The sequence below is a fragment of the Gavialis gangeticus genome, unplaced genomic scaffold (genome assembly GCF_001723915.1).
Source record: "Gavialis gangeticus isolate Ggan-Ray unplaced genomic scaffold, GavGan_comp1, whole genome shotgun sequence".
In the NCBI taxonomy this organism is placed as follows: domain Eukaryota; kingdom Metazoa; phylum Chordata; order Crocodylia; family Gavialidae; genus Gavialis; species Gavialis gangeticus.
The window spans coordinates 67,734,694-67,743,974 of NW_017729022.1; the positions used below are offsets into that span (position 1 = coordinate 67,734,694).

Below are 9,281 nucleotides of genomic sequence, written 5' to 3' on the forward strand. Positions count from 1 at the left end.
CTACATTCCTATATATAGAATAGATCCTAGGCTACTACTAACCCTATCCAATATAAGCATAAACTAATATGAAAAGTAGTTATAAAATAAAAGCATCAAGTTCCCAGAAATCCCTGTTGCTAGAGTTGCAAGCAGGGAATCTGTTGAAGATCAGGGCTTCCAGCCGTCGTGGTCTGATGCAGAGGTGCTGGAGAACACCAGCAGCTCAGCAACTGACCCCAAGGCAGAAAGCAGGGGAGCTGAAAAACTGCTGCCTTTTCTGCATTTTCTCTGGCCCTCCCCCAGAACACTGGGGTTGGAAGGGACCTCGGAGAATGCTGACAGGTCACTGGCCAGCCACACGTCAGTCATGAAAGCACTCCTTCCCTCTCTCCCCCTCCCTCCCCTTACTTTCCTTCTTTTTTCCCCCCACAGGGATCCAGTATAGGCAAGTCGAATATTCGACCCCTGTCGAATATTCGACCCGCGCTGTTAATATTCAACTTCTGGTTTTCGATTCGACAGCTATTCGACCAGCTGCTATTTGACTCGACTTTCACTTTTCAAGGTCAGATACGTCGAATATTTGTCAAATCGAATATTAAGTCGAAGCTTTGCACAGCCCTAGGAACCAGGGTGCCTATAGTCACAATCTGGGTCCTAGTTTTTCCTGTTGCTCTTGTAGGGGAAATAACTTCCTTTATCCCTCTACCTAGTGAAAACAACTTACTGCTCCACAGCACATTAACCAAGGCTCTAGCCCCCTGCATAGAATAGGGAATAGCAGCCCCATGACAGCAGCTCTCCAGAACACTAATTGTGACATAAGCAGGATCACAACTGTGCCTTTAATTTGAATAGCAAGGGATTTTTTTCCAAAGGAGAAGGCAGGTGGCATGGTAGAGGTGAGATTGTCATGTGGATGGTATGTGTATTTTTCTTCTGAAGTTATTTAATGGTTTGTGTTAGTTATGGGGTGGGAGCTCATGACAGGGTACACTGTAATGGTACAGATGATAAAGAAAGGTATGATTGATGTATTGCACAGAGATCTTTTCCATATTATACTCTATTTTGTTACATATAGTAAGACTATGAAGGCCAGCTGCAATATCAAACCTGTGTAAAATGTACACAGAAAGTGTTAATAGGAGCATATTTTACAGTACATTGGACCCGAAAAGGATGTAGGGAGCAGTAACGTAACTGCTGGAAAACTAGGCAAATCAACAGCTAAAATTAATGGGATTTCTCACTACACTTCCAAGCATGAGGTTGTATATGACACCAAATGGAATAAGCACTGTAATTCTTTCTGATGCTAGCAGTGTGTGACAGTAACAATTTCAAGTGTACTTCACTGTACCCCTTTTATTTTCAGCCTTAGACTACCCGCAGACAAAGATACCCAATTTACCAAATTATCGCAAACTATCAAAGAGCAGTGAGGTGATCGAGGTCTACAAAGGTACTAGGTTAAGGCCCCCAAACTCACTTCACTCATAGCCCAAAAATGTGCTGCCTCGGTTCCTACACCAGTTTCCTGCCTTTGTTTCCTGTTTTCCTCTCTCATGTCAGAATTTCCCTTAAAAAAAATCTCACTGTGTCTTTATACCTCACATGCCTGCCTGTCAACATGTGATTTTTAAGCCCTTGTTTACAGACATTAATCCTCTTTCAAAGGTTTTACTTTTTAATTTGTTATTTCCCTGGGTTTGGCCATGTGACAGGAAGCTGTTGTGATACCTCACAGTGGTTACATCTTGAAAATGTTTCACCCCCTCCACATACTCCCACAGGCACACAAGAACAGATGTACTCCTTCTTTTCCTTTCCCGGTTACAGTTTGTTATCAGCTTTGCTTCATTAGGGGGATGTAGCAGTCTGTTGGAGCCAGAGACTACAGCCTAGCTTTGGGCAGTAACACGAAGTACAGGCTGCTCAGGAGGACTGGGCCAGCCGAGGGAGCTAGTTAGCGGCTACAAGAAGTTAAAAGGCTTGCGGGGAGGGAAAGCCAAAGGGGAGTCAGACAGATAGAAGGTGAGAGACAGAGTGGCCTGGCCAGTGGCTACAATACCGCACCAGGGACTCTCAGGCTCTGAGGAAAGACCCAGGGGCTGCAAGACTGGGAACAGCCGCACTACAACAGACAGTTGAGTCATAGCCAGCCCAAGAGGAAAGACTGCAAAAAGGAAGGAGCAGCAGTAGCTGGAGGTACCTTCTCAGGGGCTGAAGAGGACTCAGACCTGTGAGTTAACCCTTTATGGACTGTGTTTATATTAGTATTTGAGGACTGATTGATGTAGGAGGAAGCCTGTGGGACATGCATGCCCTGGGAATAAAGGACTATATTGTACTTAAAGACTTTGTGCACTAAGCAATAACCCTGACCCCACAACAAGGTGGGGAAAAAAGGCTCTGTGCCATTGGGTCTGTTGCTGAACAAGTTGTCTCAAGTGGCAGACTGTTCCAGTGGGTTGAATCCTTTATTGCAGTATCACCACTCTTGCTTGAGCTTAAAGATCCACATATGCAGCAACCTAACCTAATGCAATTCTAGAAATAAAACAAATACATACATGTCCTGAAAATTCCATTTTGTTTTCTTGATGTTACCAATACAGATGGAAGGTGATGGCTGAAATGCTGGGTGTTGATGCTTGACAGGTCTGAGAAGTGAAATCTTTTCTTTATTTCCAGAACCAGCACAGCACTTCTGGAAAAATGCAAGATCCAAATATATATATTTTTATTTTTTACACCTTTCAACATACAGGGGCACTTGGCTATAGTCAGATTTCAGTTCGATTCCCGGTGGAACTGGACCCTTGGCTCTAAATACCACAGCTATACCTGAGGAGGGGCTGTTTGTGTCCAAAAGCTTGTCTAACTTCTCTCCCAGCTATACAGTTGGTACAGTAAAAGACATCACAAAAGAACCCTTGCCTATCTCAGGAAATTCAGAGGTAACTACAGACTAGTTCCCATTTCTGTAAAAGCAGCTAAGTCAAACTGCAGAGGCAAATGCCTTCTGAATTTTGTGGAAGCTGGATCTAGAATCACCTCTGCAGTGCTCATTCCATTATTTCATGTAACTGCTGTGATGCACTGCCAAAGCTATCACAAATGACTTCCTTAAAAAATTCCCTTTCAGCTAATGAACACACATGACATTTCTTGTGTAAAATCCTCCTCACAGCCTGTCCCTCACATCCATCCACTTCATATTTTACTTCCTTCTAATCTAAAGAATGTGGTCAGTTCTATATGCTTCTGCTTATTTGTCGGAGGAAGACTTGCCCCACATGATGCATGGGAAGTAACAGGGAACCTATTGGTCCCTACAGCTTTCTGCAGCAGATGTGCATAATCCTACTCTATCTTCAGGCTTTTCTAGGCCAGGATAACTTCTGCCAGTGGAACTTCATGGGTCTAGGTACATTAGTGCAGTCCCACCTCCCCCCACCCAACAGAGAAGCACTGACCTGGGTAAGGCCAGTTTTATACTGATGATACATATCCACACTGATGTATTAGGGCAGCAACATCAGTGTAGATGCACCAGAGCAACCTCCTCCCTCTCTGCCCAGAACAGGCAGAGGTTTAGGAACTGGTTTGCATTTATCTACATAGCCTTATTTTTCCAGGATATTTTTGGAAGGGAAGGGTCTAAAGCTACAGACATTCTCCTCTTTCAGGGCCCAAAGTTCACATAGGTTCCTCTGTGTTTGTAGCATGCAGTTAGCATGGTTGCTAGTAAAAAATATTTCAATGTACAAACAACAAACAAAGACAAGCCAAATAAGATGATCTTTACTGTGTGCTGAATGGAGCTGTGCTTTCTCTTTGAAGTTAAGCCAGTAAGCCCTACCTGTGTGCATCTACTCTACTCTCAGAGCATGTGAGATTTGCATTCCCTTTTAAGGGTTAGTTTTTTTCCACCTTCCCTTGGAAATTTCTGAGTGGAGGTTTATTTCTGAAGCTTACATCACTGCCAAACTGGAACAGAGTTTTTCAATCTATCTGACCCTCAGGCCAGGCTCTGGTGGAGGCTGTATGGCTCAAGAGGGCCAGGTGAGCAGTTCGACTTTCCAGCTGGTAGTATGTAATTGGGCATTACCTAATTAGAACAGTTCAGGACAAATCCTAGTGACACAATGCATGACAGTTAAGCATTAATCATTGCCTGCCCACAATATAAATGCAACAGAGCCGCTTTCACTCCCAGCCCTACCCTGCAGTCCTTGTATATGCAAACCTCATTAGATTGTTGTGGGAGTGTTGCTCATAGTAAGCTTCAGGATTAAGCCTGTGGATTTGGAACCTAAGGCACTGTAACTAGCACCTCACTTCCTTCCTCACCAGTAGCTGTCAACTTGGCTCTTTATAAGAGCATTTTCAAGTGCTAAAATTGGGCAAATGTAGTACATTGCCAGTGCAATCTAATGTGACGGCTGTGTTTTAATTGGCCCTAATAGCCAATGGCCTGAATTTATATGGGAGTGAATATGATGTGGAGGCTGATTCAGGACAAGGCAGTCTTCCCTAATGCTAAGGAAAGGTAGTCCAGTAATTCCTTAGGAAAGGTAAGGGCCTGGTTCAGAGCTTGCTGAGTCAATACGGGCTGACTTCAATGGGATTTGGGTCAGGCTCTTAACAACCACTATGTTAAAAAGGAATGTGTGGTCTGCTGTGTGAAATATATTTGTGCTTTAATGTTTGCAGCAAACTTGGGAGCCCCCTCGGAGCAATGCCCTCATCCTTAACTCGCTACAAATTGTAAGTATTGCTGTCACTCTGGGCTGGTTTTACAATCTCAAGGGCTCAGCCCTGTGACCTCTCAGTGGATGATAGCCTATTGATTTCAGCTCAAGATTGGTGCAGAGGAGCATCCTCTTGGAGAATTGCTTGATGTCATCTGTCCTCTAGACTGTCATTGGAGGGGAATGGGCTTGGCTCTAACAGGTATTTCCCATCTGTAACTTCTCTGATAGTATGCTGTTACTGGACACCCTTCCTGTTGTCTAACAGAGTGGGTGAGATACATCATCCATATATTTCCCAAGTATTTTTCATGAATTTCCTCTTACTGGAAGTCTTTGAGATGTATAGCTAGAAAGCACTGCATAAAAGCTAGGTATCGATACAATCTAATAACTACTGTTTTTCATTAATCTGCATTAATCTTCACGCTTTGCTCACTCTCTCATTCTTTGCCAGTACAAAATGAGTTGCTAATGGGACACTCCAGAGGGCACTTTGTTTTGTAGGAAGACTGGGGCCAGGTCCTCAGGTAGTATAATTGGCACATGACCAGAATAGGGTTCAAACTTGTGCCTCTAAAGCCACAGGAAGATAGCTAAATGGCTCTGCCATAGCACTCATGACTGGGTAAGTCTACGTGTTCATTAATGCTCTGTATTTACAGCACATTAACTTTAGTACCTGTAATTACAGGTACTAACAGTGCACTGTAAGCTGCACTACCGTGCAGCAGTGCCACTGTGCAGTAGCACCGACACACACTTTTGTGACACTAATGCGCAGTAGACTTATTCTACTGTGCATTAGTACAGTATTTGCCTGCCATGCTAATGCACATTAGAATTAGTCTACTGTGCCTTCAGCATCTCATATAAATGTACCCACTGAAGGCAACAGGATGAGGTCAAAGGCCGCCCTTAGCTGTAAATGGGCACCTGGTCATTCAGACTGGAGAATCAAAAGTAGCTGAATACGATACTGACCATATCACTTTCTTGCATGTTGTTGGCTATAGGCATTGTTGTTGCTTTAACCCTTAGGGCCACAAGAGGTCAAATCGCTCTTGACTTCACTGGAGACTACACTAATCAGACCACCAAGAATCTAGCTCATTCATTTTTTGTGTGTGTCCTTTCTCCTCCCCATATTTCCTGGCAACACAAGTTTTCAGAGAAGGGGAGAAAAAGGAGTTATTTTTAAAGCATATGTTCCCTGTTCACTTGTGCCAATGAAATAAACCAGCTTTGATTGCTTTACTATCTAAACAGTACTTTCCCTATAGTGCCTTCTGTTTTTCTTTGGCCATTTATTGACACTGAGTAATATAACATGAAAGGAATACAGATGGGCTTGTACTGAAGGAATCAGTTAAATACCTATTAGAGAATTAAAAGCATCCCATGGCCAGGATTATACAACTTTAAATGGTGATATTATCACAGAGCAAACAGGTTTGTAATTTTAATGGGAAGAGGAGAAAGGATTTCAAACTTTTCCCCCCATGTTTGATAGAAAGATTAGAGTGAATCCATTTGGTGTGCATAAGTTTGGTAGAGCTGTTGAGCCATTTGCCCAGGGATATCCACCTTGTGTTTCTTGTAAATAGTAATTGCTTCACACAGAGGGAATTCTTCTGGTCAACGCTTTTATTAAAGTTTAATTCCCAATGTGACAAGTAGGCTTATCCCCTGTTTTCAATGTCTGATAATGATGCACTTTAGAAGCTTTGAAAAAACCTTTGTCTAGACAGAAACAGCTTAGGAGAAGTTTTGAAATGTAGCATTTACTTGAAACCTTTGTTGACATTGTTACATCTAGGAATCAGGGATGCAGTTCGGGAAATCTTCAGCTGTTTTGTACTTTCTCAGGCTAAAACAAGACAAGATGCTTGTACAAGATCAGTGACTTAGAAAACAATGCCTTCTCTCCTGTGAGTGGTTCAGTCCCTGGCAGAATTTTTTCCAGTTCAGTGTTGCTATGGAAGGAATTTCATTCCCAGTCAGTAATTCATTTCTAGCCTTCATAAATAATAGTAATAATCTACAGATGTATATTCCATTCTAACACTGTAATCTTCTGTGCCTGGTATTGGATCAGGCTATTTTATAAGGATCCTTCACAATTGTTAAAGAGACTATTATGCAACCTGAAAACAATGATAACAAACATTTCCACAGACTTATTGTAAGGTTTGTTTTTAATAAGTCCACTTGACTTGAGTCCCAGGGGATCTTTTATGTGGTGTAATTTAGCAAAATCAGATTTTGATTCTGAATATAGAATATCAAAGATTTATAGATAATAAAATGGAGCCATGTAATAATGCAAGGAGCCATACAAAGTCTAACTTGGGGACAGGAGGAGAGTTGAGGGGTGGATAATTAGCCACCTGAAAGGTGGCAGGGCCATGCCACTATCTTTTTTCTTTGACCAGAAGACTTAGCTGGTCATAGTAATGGCCTGCTGCACATTTTATATATGCCTGGAAAACCTTTATGATGTCCCTATTATAGGTCAGTGCCTTTGTGGCACAATCTGAGATGAAAATCTATCTAGGCTTCTATTCATTACCTTCAGCCTGGGAGGTAACATTGTCATTATGACTGTGTTTGATTAGTGGTTTAGTTTGATTTGACATTTAATAATAATTATATGTATGCAAAATGCTTTTAATCTTCAAAGTGCTTTTACAAGCAATTATGTCTTGCAGAATTCATGCACAGTAATGTAAGTGAATGCACAGTATTCATACAGGATGAAGATTTAACCCCTGCCTTGAGTGAGAAACTCAAACCTGTCTTAACAATAGATTTGCAATGAATACTTCCATAATCACATTCCCCATGGTACAATACCATAGAAGCTTGATGTAGAGAGGTTAAGTTTCTCTTGTCAGAGGCCACAATGGAAATCCATACCAGTGAGGAATAGAAACTAGGTAAGTCATCCCAGTCTTGTATTGGGACCATTGCCTTGCTCTTTTTACTCTCTGTGAGAATTAGGAAAACAAATGCACCAAAAAAGATGCTGTTGAACTCTGGAAGTATCATCCCTTCTTCAAGAGAGAAGTGTCCAATAAGTAGGAGACATGATCTGGGTTCCAGAAAGACTCCTGCTCTAGAAAGTGAATACAAGTGGGTTATAAGAAATGGGGACTAAGTCTGTAGAATTCACAATTGTTTCCAATAGTGTTGCTCTAGTATTGCTGCTTCTGAGTTAATTCCTAGCAAATAATTTAGATGACAGACAGCCTCCTATCTTGTTTTTAAATTCTCTCTGGGCATGTCTACACAGGCACCATTACTGTGCAGTAACTTAGGTGCCATAACTGAAAATAACTGCACAGTATGGGTATGCATCTACATGTGCACGCCCATACTGTGCAATAACTGTGGTAACTTATGCTGGCTTGGGAGGTAGCATGATGCAGGTAGCAAATTTACTCCTGGGCAGTTACTGCACAGTAAAGCATGTGTAGACATCTTACTGCACTGTAACCCTGTTTGTATGGACTGACTTGGGAGTAACTTTACTCCCAAGTTGATACACACAGTGTTACTGTGCTGTAACACCTACATGTGTAGACAGTGGTTTAAAAACCGCTTATTGTGTAGTAAGTTACTGCACAGTAAATGCACATGTAAACATACCCTCTGAGAAGGTCACTATTACCCAAATATGTTCATTTAAATTATTTGCTGAATAATTTAATGGTAACTAAATTAACTAGAAATTGTATAGAAATGTAATTACTAATCATGGGTTCAGATTCTTAAAGGTATTAGACACCTAATACTATTGGAATCAAAAGAAGTTAGGCATTTAATAGTTGTGAGGATCTGGGACTTATTGTCTAAATTTTCTGTGATTAAATATATAGATAAAACACATAGAACTCAAAATCTAAATTACATTTGCTTTCTGACTGGATGCATATCATACTCTTCTTTCCATTCCCTAACTGATTCTTATTAATTTTATATTGCAAATAGTCATATTTATTACTTCAGTTTTGAATATATAATTCTGTATTCTTCCTTGAAAATTGCTGTCTATAGGAGCATTCCTGCTACTAAACTCATTCACTAATTTCCAGGAAGAGCACAGATGAACACAGCCAAGAGTTAGGTCATTTTTTATTTGAGTTAATATTCATAGACATGTTTTGAGGTTCATGACCAGCTCTATTTTTTTTGTTCATTTTTGTACATGAACATCTTCAGGACTTCAGTCAAGATATCATGAAAGCAAGATAGAGAGAATCATTCAATCAAAGTCAGACTAGAAGGGAGATTTTGAAAATGTAAAGGAAGGAGCAGACTTTATATGTGTGTGTGTGTGTGTGTGTGTGTGTGTGTGTGTGTGTGTGTATATATTTTGGCATTCTTTTAAAGTGATGTAGGTAGATCACAGGGGATGGGAGAATAAAATAATACATCTTGCCCTTATTTAGCAAAGCACTTATGTGTTTAAAATTAAGCATATCCTTAAGTGTTTTGCTGAATCGGAGCCTTGGAGAGTAGTGAATGAAGAAAAGA

General features: G+C 41.0%; 1 long non-coding RNA gene across 1 annotated transcript in view; it reads right to left on the bottom strand.

The window, feature by feature from the left end:
* Positions 1–3,102: 3,102 nt before the first annotated feature.
* The window catches only part of LOC109296093, a 19,968-nt gene continuing 13,789 nt past the window's right edge, over positions 3,103–9,281 (bottom strand). Inside the window, exon 3 of the long non-coding RNA XR_002096889.1 lies at positions 3,103–3,113. This is a non-coding gene — a long non-coding RNA (uncharacterized LOC109296093). The remainder of the gene's footprint in view (positions 3,114–9,281) is intronic.